General features: G+C 40.4%; 1 long non-coding RNA gene across 1 annotated transcript in view; it reads left to right on the forward strand.

Annotated features, from left to right (window-relative positions):
- The window catches only part of LOC149444001 (uncharacterized), a 53,188-nt gene that overhangs the window by 17,734 nt on the left and 17,823 nt on the right, over positions 1-17,631 (forward strand). The window contains exon 2 of the long non-coding RNA XR_016306558.1: positions 8,290-8,466. This is a non-coding gene — a long non-coding RNA (uncharacterized LOC149444001). The remainder of the gene's footprint in view (positions 1-8,289; positions 8,467-17,631) is intronic.

Raw genomic sequence — 17,631 nt, forward strand, 5'->3', positions numbered from 1 at the left:
GAAATAAACCAATGAAATCAACCAATGGAATTGGACCCATTTGACGAATTACGTCTGCAGCAAAAAAAAAGTTATTAAGGAAAGCACGTGTGGGGACTATAAATAAACACACGCCATTGCTGATGCCTAACTAAGATGGAATTTCAAAGCCCTTTTCCAGTCATGTGCTGGTACAAGCAAAATACATGTATTTATACTGCAAGTGAATATCATCTAGGCATTTATTCGCTCAGATCCTGAAATTCAAGTGAAGAACCTTCGAGCGGTGGCATTTGTTGCTGAAACAAAACTTTTCCTTGGCACGCTATTAGCTGACACATGAGGAACATGTCTAAAAAAGGAGTAGGGGATAAACACAATGTAATAACAAGAGTAGGAACTCCTACACCTTGCAGTGTGACAAACCCCATGTAGTTATTGCACTGATGTTGCATAGTTGCCAACGTTTTGAAACAATTTCCAGGGACACTTTTTTGCTTTGCATCTACAAAGCCACTATAAACAGAGAATTTAATTAGATGCGGGCAGGGGCATCCCTAGGGTTGGTGTCACCCAGTGCGATAACACTTGGTGACACCACTGATGATCCCTGCAGAATGGATCGGATCTGCAGATTGAGCATAATTTATTTATTTATTTTAGGTACTTATATAGTGCCATCAATTTATGCAGCACTTTACATATATATTATACTTTCACATCAGTCCCTAACCCTCAAGGGGTGTGCAATCTAAGGTCCCTAACTTACATTCATATACTAGGGCCAATTTAGACAGGATCCAATTAATTATCCAATGTCTTTGGAGTGTGGGAGGGAACTGGAGTACCCAGAGGAAACCCACACAGACACAGGGAGAACATGCAAACTCCAGGCAGGTGGTGCTGTGGCTGGGATTTGAACCAACAACCCTGGTACTGCCAGGCGGAAATGCAAACCATTTAGCCACTGTGCTGCCCAGCATAATGGATCAGACTCCGTTCCATTATGCTTAATCTGCAGATCCGATCCATCCTGCGGGGATCGTCCGCTTGCTTTACAAATTACCTTTTCGTGGAGCGGGTCTGGTTTCACCCCGTATAGATGGCATGCTGACGATCCCCGCAGGATGGATTGGATCTGCGGATTGAGCATAATGGATCGGAGTCCCATCCATTATGTTCCCCAATCCACAGATCCAATCCATCCTGCGGAGATTGTCAGCATGCAACCTATACAGGACTCCGATCCATTGTGCTCAGTCCGAAGATCCGATCCATCCTGCGGGGCCATCGGTTTGCTTTACAACTTACCTTTTCGTGGAGCGGGTCCAGTGTCACCCCATGCGGTAGGTGTCACCCAGTGCGGCGCGCACTCCCTGCACCTGCCTAGGGACACCCCGGGATGCGGGGCATTTATTTCAAATAGCATATTGTTACGTTATTGTAACATTTTAAAATACTGTATATCCAAGAAGATTTATCATAAGGACAAAAACACAGCCAAAAGGGAGTGTTCATTATAACAATTATGTAAGCTGTAAACTGTATCTTTAAGTTGTACCATCCTTTTAAAGTGCAGCAGCCTAGCAGCTCTTGCAAAGAATACAATGATGAATACAAAGTACACTGCAAACACATTTGGCAAAAAAATATTCAAAAACACAATTTGACATTGGCCATTCTGTTTAGAACTGTAGGGGTACAAAGTGGGAAGAGAGGAGGAACTGTAGGGGTACTAAGTGGAAAGAGAGGGTGAAACTGGTGTTCAGTGGGGAGGGGGCAAAGAGAGCATGGATGCTCAGTGGAGGGAATAAAGGGGGCATCAGTGCTCAGTGGGGGGATAGGAGGGCACTGGTGCTCAGTGGGAACAAAAAGGAGAACTGATGCTCAGTGGGGGCAGAGGGGGGCACTGGTGCTCAGTGGGGGCAGATGGAGGCACTAGTGTTCTGTGAGGGGAGAGGAGGCCCTGGTGCTGATTAAGGGCAGAAGAGGGCACTGACTTTCTATGGAAGGAGGAGTGGGGTTACTGGTGCTCTGTGGGGTGAATGAGGGGCATTGGTATGGATGCTCAGTGGAGGGAATAAGGGGGGAATCGGTGCTCAGTGGGAGGATAGGAGGGCACTGGTGCTCAGTGGGAACAAAAAGGAGAACTGATGCTCAGTGGGGGGTACGAAGAGAGCACTGGTGATCAGTAGGGGAGCAAGAGGGGGCACTGGTGCTCAGTGGGGACAAAAAAGGAGCCCTTGTGCTCAATAGGGGGGGGGGGTGGCAGGAGGTCATTGGTGCTCAGTGGGGGGACAAAGGAGTGTTCTGGTGCACAGTGGGGGAGGGAGCAATGGTGTTCAATAACTGGCTGTTTGATACTGTCTGGATTCCTGTAGATTAATCATCCCCTCTCTCACTGTTCTTGTCTACTGCTCTTTCCTCCATATTAAACACAACTGCCTGCTAAATCAATCTATTTCTGAAGGTTCCCACATCTGGCATGTAGACTTTCTTTTCTCCATGAACAGGGGTGCGCATACCCATGCATTAAAGCAAATAAAAACAAACTAATTACCTAATCAATAGTTAGGATTTTTATGAAAAAAATTGGAGATTTTGTATTAAGATTTCTCTCTAAAGAGAGAGATCAAGCCTCTTGTTCTTCAATAAGCATAACGTAAGAGGGAGATTACCCCCTCTAATATGTCATCAAAATCATATTGATGACTACCTGAAAAAACAGATATCAGGGATCAAAAGATTGCAGAAACATGACAAATATAATAAGGGACTACTCCAACGTGTCTATATTTTCATCATGGTGTAATATATATCCATGAAAGATATAGGATTATCATCCCCTTAAATTACTTATTATATGCAGACTGCAATCAAAAATAGCAAAGTTGGATGTGATTGCTTACTCATTGACATTTGTTACCTTCCACTATTTGACAGAGCAGTCTAATCATCATTTCTTTAAGCACTACATGCATATACATCTGTGTCCACTCTTGGAAGAGGCTAATTACCCAATTGGTGCCTATCTAGAGACTGTTACTAACAATCTATCTCTAAAAGGGAGGAGAGGATTGGCTTTCTAGCTCTGAATACTGTGACTACAGATCCACCCGTGCCCATAACTCCTATAGCCTCATTCCAAATAGGACCATGCATTGATTAACATCATAATGCAATCCCTTGATCCCTATTGGTATGAAAGAGGTAGGTAAATTTGCTTGATCTCATTCCTCTAAACCAGTGGTCTCCAAACTGTGGCCCAGGGGATGGATATGGCCCTTTGCTTAGTTTTATTTGGCCCTTGGGGCACTGTTCCATCCACTGACTCCAACATTGGGACATCATTCCTACCACTGACACCAACAATGGGGCACAAACTCTCCCATTTACACGAATGATGGTATACAATTCCACCAAAAATCACCAACAATTCCTCCCAATGACATCAACGATGTGGCACTATTTCTCTTTCTGACACCTACAATTCCTTCCAAAAACACAAACAATAGGACACACTTGCTTCCACTAACACCAGCAGTTGGGCACTATTCATTCCACTGACACTTACAGTAGAGCACAATTCCTCTCACTGACACCAGTGCTGGAATACAATTCCTTCTAATGACACCAGCCATGGGGCACCATTCCTCCAATTATCACCAATGGTGGGGCACTGTTTCTCCCACTGACACAAATGACAAGCCACCATTCTTCCCACTGACATCAACAGTGGGCCACATTTCCTCCTACTGACACCAATGATGAGGAACTATTCCTTCCACTGACACCAATGATAAGGAACGTTTCCTCCCCTAATTCCAAAGATCAGGCGTTGTTTACTCCCAGTGAAGCCAGGACATTTTCTGCTCTGACTTTCACAGTCCGGCCCCCCTAAAGTCTGAAAGACCGTTTACTGGCACTTTGTTTAGATGGTTTGGAGGCTTCTGCTCTAAACAAATATTAAAGTGCTCAAAAATCATATCCAAAAGTAGGTGTTCCAACAAAAGAAAAAACAAAAAAGTAAATAAACTCAACATGTTTCGCTCCTACATTAGAGCTTCGTCAGGAATATTCAAAAATTATTCTCACTGTGCACCCCACATTGTGTCAAACAAAACAAAAGCACATGGTTCAAAACTTGGATTGTTTGTATGGGACTTCTATTTATATTCTCCAGATTCCAAGATGGCTGCTGCATCCAATGACGCAATTATGTCATCACGACGGGTCCGTACGTCATGACGTCACCGCGCACCGATACTGCACAGGCGTCGTAGCTGTTAGCAGTGCAATCTTGTGGAAAGAAAAGAAACCACAAGACACAGTATGAAGCGCTCTTATAACATCAATACCACATGACCACAGATACATTCTTTCTTAAAAAAGGGTGAAAAAAAGAGGCATATGCTAAAAATTCCACATAAATCTAAGGTTGGGCACTCTATTCATCAACACATTTCTACACTTTAGTCAGGGTTACCTATCAGACCCTAGAAAGTTTCATATTATGTGCAAACATGGCTCTTTTATATTATAAATAAGGAAGAGTAATGTGACTATATATCCAACATAGATCTAAGATTCAACATTATTCCTCCTCCTTTGACAATGTACCCCAAACTAGGTTATCTATTATATGTGCTTAATTTAACCATCTCAATGATCGGGTCCACATACAAAGAAAACGCCTGTCTTCAATTTCAGAAACTTATCAATTTCACTATACGTGATACCAAGTCTCTTTTCTCCAGCCACAGATGCAGTGATAGCTCAGATGATCCCTGCTGTCAATTGCAAACAAAGAACCCACATCAAAGGAGGGCTTTTCTACTCACTTCTCTGCTAGGCTCTGACTGATGACATTTCCAGCAGAGCAAGCGAGTGGTGGAAGTCTGCCTTTGCTATCAGCTCTTACTTTACTTGGCTGAGCTATCATTGAACTTTCAGGATGGAGGCACCCATCGATCCTCTTGCCTGCTTCATCCTTTGGCGGTAGCTTTGCCCATAGTTGGGAGACATGTCTCATATAAAGTTAGACACAGCCATGGCAGGACTACAAAAAAAACCATGACTGTCCAAGTAAATCAGGGACCGTTGGAAAGTATGATGCTGTTGAAACTTTACCTGCAGCTGGTTAAAGTGGACCTGTAATTTACACACAACACAATGAAGATAAACTCCAGGAAGATATAAAAGACACACATAAATGCAATTTTGTATTCATTAATGACTTATGAAAGTAGATTTAAACCCAACTACTAAAATCACATAACAACTGTACCATGTTATTGTCATTTTATAAGCTGTATTCAAACATATATTTGCAGCTTTCATTAAAAGAATACCTGGTGATCTTGCCATGAAGATCTTTTGTTCAGATACTTCCTGTAATGGGTTGACATCTCTCCCAGTTGGGCATTGCCACATTGTGTAGTGATGGTGCTCCATGGTCACCATCAGGAAGCGAAATAAAAGAAATGATGTGCAGCCAATGCTGGAGAGAGAGCACTGGGATGCAATAATAGATACAAAAAATGAAAACCGTATTGAAAAAAAAATGCATATTAAATGTCATCTAGTAGCATTTTAGATCTACTTTAAATGTATTTTTAAATGAAACTAGTGTACCTGATTTTGACTTGTCAACAGCCTCTTTCAATCCCCTATACAACAGCACTTAAACTAGGCGAGAGAGGTGTGGAACTGGGAGCCAATCAAATGAGTTTCATGAAAAAAAATGTAAATGGCACATTCTGATTGGACAGAACAGAGTAGGTAGAGAGATGACTGATCAGTCTGCTGCTGCTCCATCACTGTTCAATCAGACGGCCAGGGATAGGGAGATGACACAACTAAATTCATCAACTGTGAGTAGTGTCAATCACCTGTCTATGCTGTGTAACTCTGATTACTGCATGAATAGTATTACGAATCCTTTGGCAGATAAAACAGTTTAATGTATTTTGTTTGTGTGTGACCATGTCATAGTTGGTAAAGATGAGTAAAGACACCAATCCATCCAGTTCAACCTGTGAATCCATCCAGTTCAACCTATGTCAGAGACATTTGCTATGTTACCTGTTGTCTAAGTGTACAGCAGAACATTGCACTTTGGAAAAATTACTTGTTTCCTGCCACTAGTGACACTGTTCCTAATAGCTTTCCAGCAAAAGATTTTATGTTGTTCCAAAAGGGCCACTGCAATTTACCCCTATGGGATTGTTATAGAACAGGGAGACACGTGCTAGCCTGCAGATGGTGTGACATCTAAGAGTAGAATGTTCTGCAGAGTCTTGGAAGAAGGTGACAACAAAAGTTTCTGGAAGAGGGTAGCTGACAGACACTCCAGGGAGACCTTTTTCAAACTCTTCTAGTTGGATTCCTGTTGTTCGGTGCCTAAAAAACAGTGCAGAGAAGCTGGAGTGGATTCCACCCATTTCTTCTGTCTTCCTAAAAAGGACTGAGTAGAGCTGCTATACTGTAAGTGCCACATTGTCTTAACAAGAAATTAGATGTGCTACAGTGGCTCTCAGATTTCTAGAACCACACTACTTTGCTGCCATACAGAGCTGCAGCTACCTCTGCATTGCATCAGGAGATAGTGTGATAGACTGTATTGCATATTCAGGGAAGACTGTTTAGCTACATACACAGGATACATACAGATAACTGATTTGCAGATGTTTTGGCTAAATAAAGTAAATGGGTTGAGGAAAGTGGGAAAAATAATTCTGGACCCATTGACGTTGATGTAAATAATCTGGTTCCTGGGCAAGAAGCTTCTACACCCCAGAGAACCTCCTTGGTCTCCTTGGCTTGCAGTGTAATGCTACAAAAATGGAAACTGAAGTGCCACACTGCTAAGCAGTCCAAATACAACTATGTTCCAATAAAAGTCAGGGGGACAATCCAAAAAGTTTGAACATGCTTTGGGGGTCCAAAAACAACACCTTCATAAGGGCTTGATGGAAAACATTGTACATAGGTTGAACCTTTAATGTTATTTCTGCTGGTGTGATTGCAAGCACAGGCTGCCAAACCAGTTGCTGACAAGGCCTGTGCTTGTTATCACACTGGAAGAAATAATATTAAAGGTCTAGTTCACTTCTAGCCCGTTAATTATTTTCAATCAGCCCTGACAAAGGGGCATTTTTGGACCCCTGAAACATGTTGAATACTTTTTGTATTATCCCCCTGACTTTTATTGGAATCAAGTTGTATCTGGACCATGAGCAGTGGTGTAGCACCTTAGTTTCCATTTTTGGATAAAAGTTAGCTTTATATAAAAATACTTTCTTCAAAGTAAATCATCATAAAGGACTCCACAGTGATGCTCTAATACCAATGCTCTGATTCCTCTTTTGATTATTTTCCCGACTCTTATTAACCATTTTTTTTATCATGTCAGCATGTAGGTGCCACTCAATAAAGTTGCAAATCTTTGCATTATCTGTCTCACTGTGTCACTGGATTTCAAAGAGGTCACCAGATTCAGGTAGGCACTTTACCCACTGTGGCAGAGGGTCTCACAGGGAGCCTGGAAAGGTCCTGTTTGGATTTTTCACATCTCCCAGGCTCCTTTCATATCAACTCTGGCTGTTGTAACCCCCCATCCCCCTTGCAGGCCATTTATGCTCACCTGAAACACAGAGCCTGGGGAGCAGACATATTTTGTCTGTTAGTAATAAAGGTTGGCAAAAATGTTAAAACTTGTATGTGAAGGTTGACAAGCATTAGTTTGGACTGTTATTGTTTAGGAAGAGCCAAGACATGGCTAAGTTTTGTTTTTTGGAAGTTTCATTTAACTTCCTCTGAATCATTGTAAATGGTCTGTAATCCACACAAAGAATCTCCCCACGGTTTGCCAAGACATTAATGGACTGGTATCTGTGCCTAAGAAGGTTGCTCACCCTAGGGAACATTAAACCCCTACCTATTTGTGGAAATACCTATAAGGCTTTGGTCTTCCCATGCCACCAACAGTCAGAACACATGTAAAAGAATTAAAACAAATAGCTATGTGTGGCCACCCCTCCACAGCATATCCTGGCAGTTAAATATGGGGGCGTTGAGAAAAATGGCAAAACACAGCACCCACCAAATCCTAGATATCTTAAAAGGTCAGTCCACAAAAAAAATAATATTCCATGTTTTGGTAGTTGCCAGAGCATTGGCCACCTAATAAATTCTTATATGTCTTAGGGATTCTTTTTTTAGTAGAACTTCATATTTCTGTTCCAAGGTCTACACCCTTGCTTAAGAGGGAGACCAACTTACCCTATTTACTTTTATATTAAATTACAGAGAATGCCACAAAAAGTGGAACACCACAAGAGAATACCAAAAGAAGTGGAACACCCACTACTTACAATGAAGAAGAAAAGAGTTGGAAATTGTGGAATGCAGAGCTCACTATCCAGGACACATAAAATGCTAGAGGATGACTAGAAGATAACTCTAGCCCACTAAACTCCCCCTAAGGTAAAATATCTTATTTTGCTAGGCTAGTCCTTTAAAGAACTTGGCACTACAAAAAATATTCTGGGTGTCTGGTTTAGAAAGCAAGCTGATTTGTATAGCAGACAAAATTGTATATGCTAGGGATCCTACTGATGAAGCCTACACCTGGGCATAGCTCATAAAGGAAAGAGAACCCCGCATATGGTACTATTCCAGGTGGGAGGTAAGATTCCCAAACCTGTGATGTGATTTTTATGCGTTGTTTAAGCACTTGTTGTGCTTTGATTTTATGTGAGTGTTTTTATGCTATCCTTTTATTAAAAATCAAGTATACACAGAGAGCAATATTTGTGCTCTATTTTATGATTTACATATGCCACCAATGATTATGAGGGAAAGCTATGTGATACCTACCATCAGCCATCCTTATACTAAAGTTACCCGAGGGTTTATAGCCCCAGCAGGAGACATCTTAAAGCGCTATTAGACCTCAATTTAGATGAGGTGTCATGTAAGGAGGTGAGCATCCATTTTTACATGTGGCGTTGTACATGCATGGTGATACTCAGGAAGAGGATCACAGTTACAGCCCATTGGTCATTGGAACACAGTTTAATGGCTGCAATTATGGCCATTTTTTGAATTGGCACATGCTGCACTGCTCAAATGTTTTGATTGTAAGCTCCAAGGAGCAGGGCCCTCTAATCCCTCTTGTATTGAACTGTATTGTTACTGTACTGTCTCCCTCCATAATGTAAAGCGCTGAGCAAACTGTCGGCGCTATATAAGTCCTGTATAATAATAATAATAATTGTTGAAGCTCAATGAAATCACTATTGAGGTGCTATAGTAAGCAACGAGTTTGTATTATTTATTATTTTTTATTTATATAAATTTTTTAACTTTAAAGTTAAGTGATTACGCAGATTGCAATCACTTATGTATATGTGAGGGACAGTGGGCTTTGAACCAGAAGAGGGATTATCCACGTAGGGGGCAATCTCAAGAGACATACACAAACACACATATATCATATCTATTCATAGCCATGTAAAATGTTTTAGTGTTTATATCATTCATCTAATAAAAGTTCTGTATAATACATTAGTTCTAGACGTACTGTACACCTGATGTGTTTCCCATGTGAGTAGAGCTGCTTTTTATTTTAGCTACTGTAAAGCCTTTTTCTTGTAACCAGGATTTCAAAGATTTGTATGTGAAAATCACAAAACCTTTCAGCTGAGCTTAGCACCCAGTAGTTCATATGTCAGCATAAGGTATGGTTAATGTTAAAGGTCTGTCCCTCCAATCAGACCATACCTGCAAACCATATTCTGCCAAGACATTTACAACAATTTTTTTTAAGGCTACAAGCCATAAAGGGAATGTACAGCAGTTTTGAATAGTTTGCCTTTATTGATTATAAACTAAAGACAATTCTCAATTGGTAGAACGCTGGGGAATCAAGCAAATCTCAATGAAATATCAAAATTTAATTAACAAACTAGTAAAAACTCTAAAGAATATACATCCATAAAGTCAACTCATGCATATATTAAATCTGTACACAAACATTTTTTTCCACCAACGCATAAAAGGTATGTCCTAAAAACAATATATGTTTTCATACAACACTCAGCTCTTCTATTGACACATTTTGTGAACATGTCAGCTTCTTTGGCACTGAGTAAAGGTATAGTTGTTGACGATTGGTATAAATGCAGTGGTCCCAACTTTGCATCTAAGGTAAAGCTATATCATACACCAACATAAATATGTGATTATTTCAATTAGTATTAATATATATCATAAATTCTAATCCAACAACATTTGTGTTTATATTGCATAAAGCCATACTTACAAAGTTTACACTTAAAATAAAGATAATTATTTTAGGTACTTATATCATCAATTTATGCAGCACTTTACATATATATTTTGTATATATACTGTAGATGCGCAATTGTCATTCAAAGTGTGACAGCGCTGAAACTTGAAAATTGGCCTTGGCAGGAAGGGGGTATAAGTGCCTGCTAGGGAAGGGGTTAAATAGACAGGAAGTGAAAGTAAATCTCCAATGGCAACACAGACAGAAATAAAAATGCTGTTAGTAGCAGGGTATAGTAGAAACCTAGAACTCTTGCCTTCTATTTCTGTTTGTTTTTTTTTCTCCACTTGTCTGTTGAAACCATTGTCAGCAAAACAGGAGTAAGGCAAAATCTCTTCAATGGAGTTTAAGACTTTAACCACATGCCGCCCAGCCACCGCATATAAACGGTGGCAGGGCGGTGCTCATAGGCAAAAGCACGTTTTAAAACGGCTGCCTTCAAAACAGGTAGGGGCCTGCCTGTCCCGCGGGTGTTAGCAGCGGGTCTCCGCTGCTGGGTCACGGCCGGTTTTCACCGGCCGTTTTCCCGCGATGAGCTGTAATCACTGACACAGAGCAGGGCTGCATTGTTTACACACAGCCTGCTCTGTGACAGTTCGCCGACAAGCTGCAGAGGGAGAGAAGAGTTTCTCTCCCTCGATCAGCTCCCCCCTCCTTCCCCCCCGTCCAGTACACACCCCCGCCCCCTAGTAAAACACTCCCCTTACACAGCAAATTCTAAAAATGTTAACCCCTTCCTCCCCAGTGACATTAGTACAGTTTCAGTGTTTTTTTTCACTGATCACTGTATTGGTGTCACTGGGGATATCAGTGACCCCAAGTCAGTTCCCCTGATCGGCGCCATTATTAGTATAAATAAAAATTAAAAATCCCAGTATCTTTCCCGCCATTTGTAAACGCTATAACTTTCATGTAAACCAATTAATTTACACGTATTGGTTTTTTTTTAGCAAAGACATGTCGCAGAATACATTTTGGCAGAAATTTATGACTAAATTTGATTTTTGCATTTTTTTTTTACTGGACATGTTTTATAGCAAAAAGTCCAAAATATTGTTTTTTTTTCCTCAAAATTGTCAGCCTTTTTTTTTATAGCGCAAAAAATAAAAACCGCACAAGCAATCAAATACCACCAAAAGAAAGCTCAATTTGTGGGGAAAAAAAGGATGTAAATTTCATTTATATACCGTATTGCATGACCGCGCAATTGTCCGTTAAACTAGCGCAGCGCTGTATAGCAGAAAAATGGCGTAAATTGCAGTATTTATATCATAGATTGTAGACGCTATAACTTCCACACAAAGCAATCAATATACACTTATTGGGATTTTTTTTTACCAAAAACATGGAGCAGAATACATTTTGGCCAACATTTATAACCAACTTTGAGTTTACTATATATTTTTTATAGCAGAAAGTAAAAAATATTGTTTTTCTTCAAAATGTTTGGCCTTTTTTTGTTCATAGCTTGAAAAATAAAAAGCGCACAGGTGATCAAATACCACCGAAAGAAAGCTCTATTTGTGTGAAAAAAAGGACGTCAATTTCGTTTGGGTGCAGCATTGCATGACTGCGCAATTATCAGTTGAATTAGTGCAGCGCCGAGTAGCAAAAAGAGGCCTGGTCATTAAGGGGGGTAAATCCTCAGGAGCTCAAGTGGTTAAGAAGTTTAATGAAACCCACCCAGGGTTCTAGCCTTTTCCCTGCTCTATCCAAAATATAAAAAAGGCACATTTTGTAAATTTTTTTTTTGTTTCCACCTTTTTCTTTACTCAAAACATAAGTTTTAAAACATTTGCTATCACCCTCCATTATATCTACTAAACAAAAATGTAATACCAATAAAATAATATAATAATAATTCTCATGAGTAAATGCAAAGTAATCCATCAGAGCAAATTATATTTGGTGAATTTTTCCAAATATTTAAATTCTTGTTCAATTAAATACAATATAAGATGAGTGAGGAATGTAAAGAATCTATAGGCTGTCTATATATTTGGGTATGCTAAGGTTACTGGAATTAAAAACAAAGAAGGTGTTATAAAAAGAATTCTAATTTATGCATCAAAGCATATCCCTAGGCTGCACAGACAAGACTGATGACTGGAACCTTATTGTCTGTTGTTGGAAAACAATTGACGTAACATGAATTATGTTCTTCAGGCAGATTAAGGTACTATGTGTTTCCCATGAAAGGGACACTGTCACTTTTTCTTGTGGAACATATTTTGAATGACTCAAAAAGTAATTGCTTCAAAAAACAGTGGAGGAATTGTGCTGAACAATTGAGTCTCTCCAATTGTCTGTTTGACACACTTTTGAGTGCACCTTTTGGGGCCACTTTGAACTAGTGTAAATTGGTAAGATATGGTAAACCTTTTGAGACACAGTATGGTGTGTTGCAGTAAAAAAAATTTGAAAGGTGTCGGAATTCACCTAGGCTGCCCAGCACAAGTTTTAGAGGCCCACATCTACAGTATATGTTGTGGTGCTATGCATTGTAAAAATGCTTCATGCCCAGTTTACAGTAAGCGCACTGTTGTACATTGGGAACCCATTCAAGCTGCCTTAATGCAGTGCACTTTAACATGCAAAAAACACACATTTGCATTTCTGAAATACGTTAGTGTATCCTAAATCTCTGCATATTTTAGGGCAAATGAAACCATGGTGCAGAACTAAATCATGCAGAACAAGTGAATTACAGTATTGCATGAGCAATTCATGGAGTATTCTTGGGTTAACATGAATTCTCTTAAGGCAACCCATTTATTTTGAGAACATTGTCACACCAACAAGTTAGAAAGAATGTAGAGTGGAAAAGTTTATGTGGCTCTAAAGTAAAAAAAAAAATGTTTTTGCTTTAATGCATTAAGGTAAAAACTCCCCATAACTTCCAACCCCCACCCATTCCTAAACACTTATCTGGCTCCTCCCTAGATCCAGTGTTCTACCGCCATCTGCTCTTTCTCTGTCTTCTTGGTCTCACAGGAGATTCTGAGAGCAGCAGGAGCCTATGGACAGTGCCAGTGGGGGACTCCAGAAGAGGAGCTAAGGAACCACTTTGTACAGTGCCATTGCACAGAGCAGGTAAGTATAGCTTTTTTTTATTTTAATAAAAAAAAAATGTTTACCTTAGAAATCACTTTAAGCCAGCCTTTCTCAACCAGGGTGCCCAGGCACCCTGCGGTGCCTTGAGTTTTCTTCAGGGGTGTCTTGGCAAAATGTCTAAAAATTGCCCAAAACATGAATGCAGGCCAGCAGGTGGAACAAGCCTGCCTTTAAGTTACACAAAGCCACAGGTTTCCATTGTGCACCATTACTACCTAGCCGCCGCATTCTGACATCCTTATCAGTTGAAAAGGATGCTGTCAGCTGCCAGCACAGCATCCTAGTTTGACCTTCCCCTGCCCCTCTCCATCAGTGTTGGGGTCACATCAGCTCAGTGATAGAGAAAAACTGAGGGAGAAGAGAAACACTGGAATACTAGTCAGTACCAGTGTGCAAAAGTGTGTTTGATTTGGAAGAATAAATCACCTCTAATGTTGGGTGTCCTACATGTGTGGATGTTGCTGCGTTATATAAAACTATTAGAATAGTTTTTCACATTTAAGAATGGGGTGCCTCAAGACTTTCCATAATTGTAAAGGGTGCCTTGACTGAAAAAAGGTTCAGAAAGTTAGCTTTAAGCAGAGAATGAGAGTAGTGCTAGGCAAGCAGTAGTGTTAGGGAGGCATCCTGGGATTGCGAGAAGGCACCAAGATCCCATCTGTGTGGAATATCCACAGCATTCATAAGTCAATTGGACACTATTCATAATTGCTTGGCAAGCAGTGAGTTCTTTATGAGTCTCAATTATTCTTAAATTTGGGCACAATAGGTTTTCTTTAAAAGATATACAATGAATTCTGGATTTCACACAAAGTCAGTGTGAGAGCGTTAGTTTTTGTTTGGTGACCATCAGAACATTAGATTAAATTGAAATATTGTTAGGCTTTAAGGTTTTAAATTATAGAGTACCTCACAGGGGTTCAAAAGGATGCACAATTGCATGAAGATTTGCATAGATTTTGCCATAGTTCCTGAGATATGGGTCAGCACTATCATGAGCCTAGCTCCAAGCAACCCCTGAAACCATCCAGTGAGCAGCCTGATATTACATGTGCTTATCCAGTAGGTACATAGTATATAATATATAATACTTTGTAATTTGAGTCAACATTGGTTTCATTATTGGAACAAGATTTGGTAGTGCTTCATATCTGGGACCATATTTTTGGCTCTGTTCTGGTATTTAGCCCAGTTGTCCATTTCTGCATGTAATTATGCGTGAATGGTGGGGATTTATGGAATAGTAAGTTGTGTAGGAAGAAGATCAAACCTGGAGAGTGGGGATCATTTTTATATTTTTGTTCAACAGATGTGAAAGCTAGTCCTTAGGTCAGGGTGCAGACGGTGAAGGCAACAAAATGTTTGATCTGTAAGTATGTAACATTTCCAAGTTTTGATAGTTTAGTTTAGTCCCTTCATAGTGATGGGAATAGTTTACACCATCCATCATAAGGATCTGATGTAACGTGTGATCTAAGTATTCCAATGTTCAAAAATACTTGGAGATTTTAATCCTGAAGGGAAGGAAAAGGACAGGAAAAAGTGGGAGATGGATGGATAGAAGGCCCCTGAGTACTATACTGCATCCAATACTTTGAGGTGAGAAAATTGTTATAGGATTTTATAAAGTTAAGCTAAGCCAGAGCAGATTTTCCCTGCATAGGGGGTTGCAATCGCTTGCTTTGAGTGCCACCCAAAGTGGTGTTTCTGTGGAGGCCTAGTGTTTGGTGAGAATGGCCAGCTGTGTAGCCTGATACGTAGTATATTTGTAAGTGTGGGACTCTTAATCCATCATTAAGTTTAGACTGGTAGGGAGTATGTTTGGGAGTCTCAGTCTGCCTTGTATCAAAATAAATTGCAAGGCCTGTCATTGCAGTACTCCCATGGTATGGGAAATAATTGATATGGGCAAGGCACAAAATAAGGCTTTTGTGAAAAAAGCCCTGAACTTATAAAAGCTGGTGGTGGTTACAGTATAAAGGGTGTGGTGAGAGTTAGTCATGTAGGTAACTAAATAGGAAAGTTCTTTAGGTTTCCATGGAAAAGAACAGGAGAGTTGCAAGGTACAATGGAAGGCAGTCAGTAGGTGAATGTTGAGGCCTTTTCACAGGCCCAATACTGTACCAAACTGAGAATGGCAGGTAAGCTAGGTAGAAAGATTGGAGTTTTGGTAAGGAACAAAATAATGTCATAAGCCAAAAAGATGAGTGGAGAGCTGTGCTAAGGGCTCTATAAATAAAATTTGTGATAGTGGGCATTCCTCCTTCTTCTGCAGCATTTTTTAAAATGCAAGTGTCCAAGTTTTACTTTTTCTGTGGTTCATTTTCTGGAATTATATTACCTCTGTAATATAAAAAAAAATCCACCAAAATAGACCGCATTAAAAAAAGAGAGTACGCCATAATTCTTAAGGCAACCCATGCATTTGCCTCTTTTTACAGAAACTGTTACAAATGATGAACTGTTCAACTTATTAATGACTCACAAGTGCATGTTACAGGAGCAAAAACTCTGCTTCAGTCTCTCCATAGTTATCCCCCTATTGGGGCTGCCATCTTGCCTCTCAAACAACATAAAGAATATGGGTCCAGGCTGTCAATCACAATCCACACATTGAATACACCTCGGTCACTCATGTGATAGTCATCTGTTGCAGCTTTCTATATAACATTAAAAAACCATGGGCATGGTTAGAGCTGCAGATGAAGGCTTTGCTGTTGAATGCTGACATAATAAATTAAACTTCCTGGGGAGAAAAGATCTAGGGGATGCTGAACATCATCCAGCCAGAAGATGAGGCAGGACTGACTTACTGCAGCTTCTGTGAACATTGTGAGAAGCCCACAGTGTACAGTGAAATCAGAGCAAGCTATTTTAATACAGGAGAGGAGCCTGTACTACTGTACAAAAAGGACTAGAGTTCAGCTATCATTTTATTGCAGAGAAATAACACAACAAGACATGGATAGGTCCTTTTTGTCAAAAGTGACTCGACTTGGTGACCTGGAGTGGATTTACACTACAGTATATGGTCAAAGTATGGCACCCTTCCAAATTACTGAGTTCAGGTGTTTATAATGAAGTTTACTGTTAATGCATCAGCAAACACAAAGACAATTTATGTTTCCTATGAAGCCAGGCCCAGGCTGGGTCATTTTGCTATTCAGGAATATCTGCTGCATAGACTGAGATCGTCTTTCTCCCCCCTCTAGTGTTGAGAGTAATCATATCATTTCCTGCTAGCAGAGTGGGAAGTGTGCCTGAGAAGTAGAGGATCTTGGGACCTGTAGTCCCATCACATAGAGACACTGTATTCTTAAGCATTGTCTGGACAATATGTACCAGAGGAAAGGAAAACCAAAGAGCATTCTGGGGCCATAGATATTTTCCCCTGAAGCAACTATTAGCATGGGGACTCGGAGGCTGACAGAGGGGAGCATGTTTTTTTCCCCTTCATGAACAGGCTGCAGCTCCACCATTCAGCGCAGTAAACCTTCTCGGCAGTCCAGCATCACCCACTACCATGGGGCATCCCTCAATGTTTCAGGGATCACAGTATCATTCAGAAATCAGGTCAGCTGCTTCTAGGCACTTTGCAGGTATGACACTGTCTTGATCTGTTGTCGGAAGGCAATCTGGCGCCATTCTACTCTGCCAGGAGAGTGACCCTCCACAATGGATTTCAGTTGTGTCATCTCCCAGGAGACTGGTGAGCAGGTGCAAGCCCAACATTCTCCCTGACACCATATAGACACTGTATGAAAACACCATTAACCCCTCTTTATCTGCTTAAAGGCTTCTTGTTGGGAAATACCCTTTGCTATCCTATTCACAGTGATACTTTTGGTTCCCACCATAAGCTAGCTGAAAACCCAGGACTCACTTAATACAAGGACTCCTTTACTCAAAGGACTCAGTTTACAGAGTTTGTCACTGATTGTCCTTTTTTAATTGTTGATGTAGCAATTGTTTACCTTAAAGAGGATCTCCTGCCCAGGTTTCATAAATTGTGGTTTATTGCATTCTATTCTTTCCCTGTGGCAACAGGACTTAGAGGGAGCAGACTAACTACAAGTCTTCTCTTCCCCCTCTTGCTCCTGGGATCAAAGATTTATCTAGAAATTGTTGGTCCTACAGTTAAATCCATTGTCATGGTCATTTTACAGCATATCTTTTTGACTCTG

The sequence above is a fragment of the Staurois parvus genome, unplaced genomic scaffold, assembly GCF_062004578.1.
Source record: "Staurois parvus isolate SC_StPar_1 unplaced genomic scaffold, SC_StPar_1.0 ptg000818l, whole genome shotgun sequence".
In the NCBI taxonomy this organism is placed as follows: Eukaryota; Metazoa; Chordata; class Amphibia; order Anura; family Ranidae; genus Staurois; species Staurois parvus.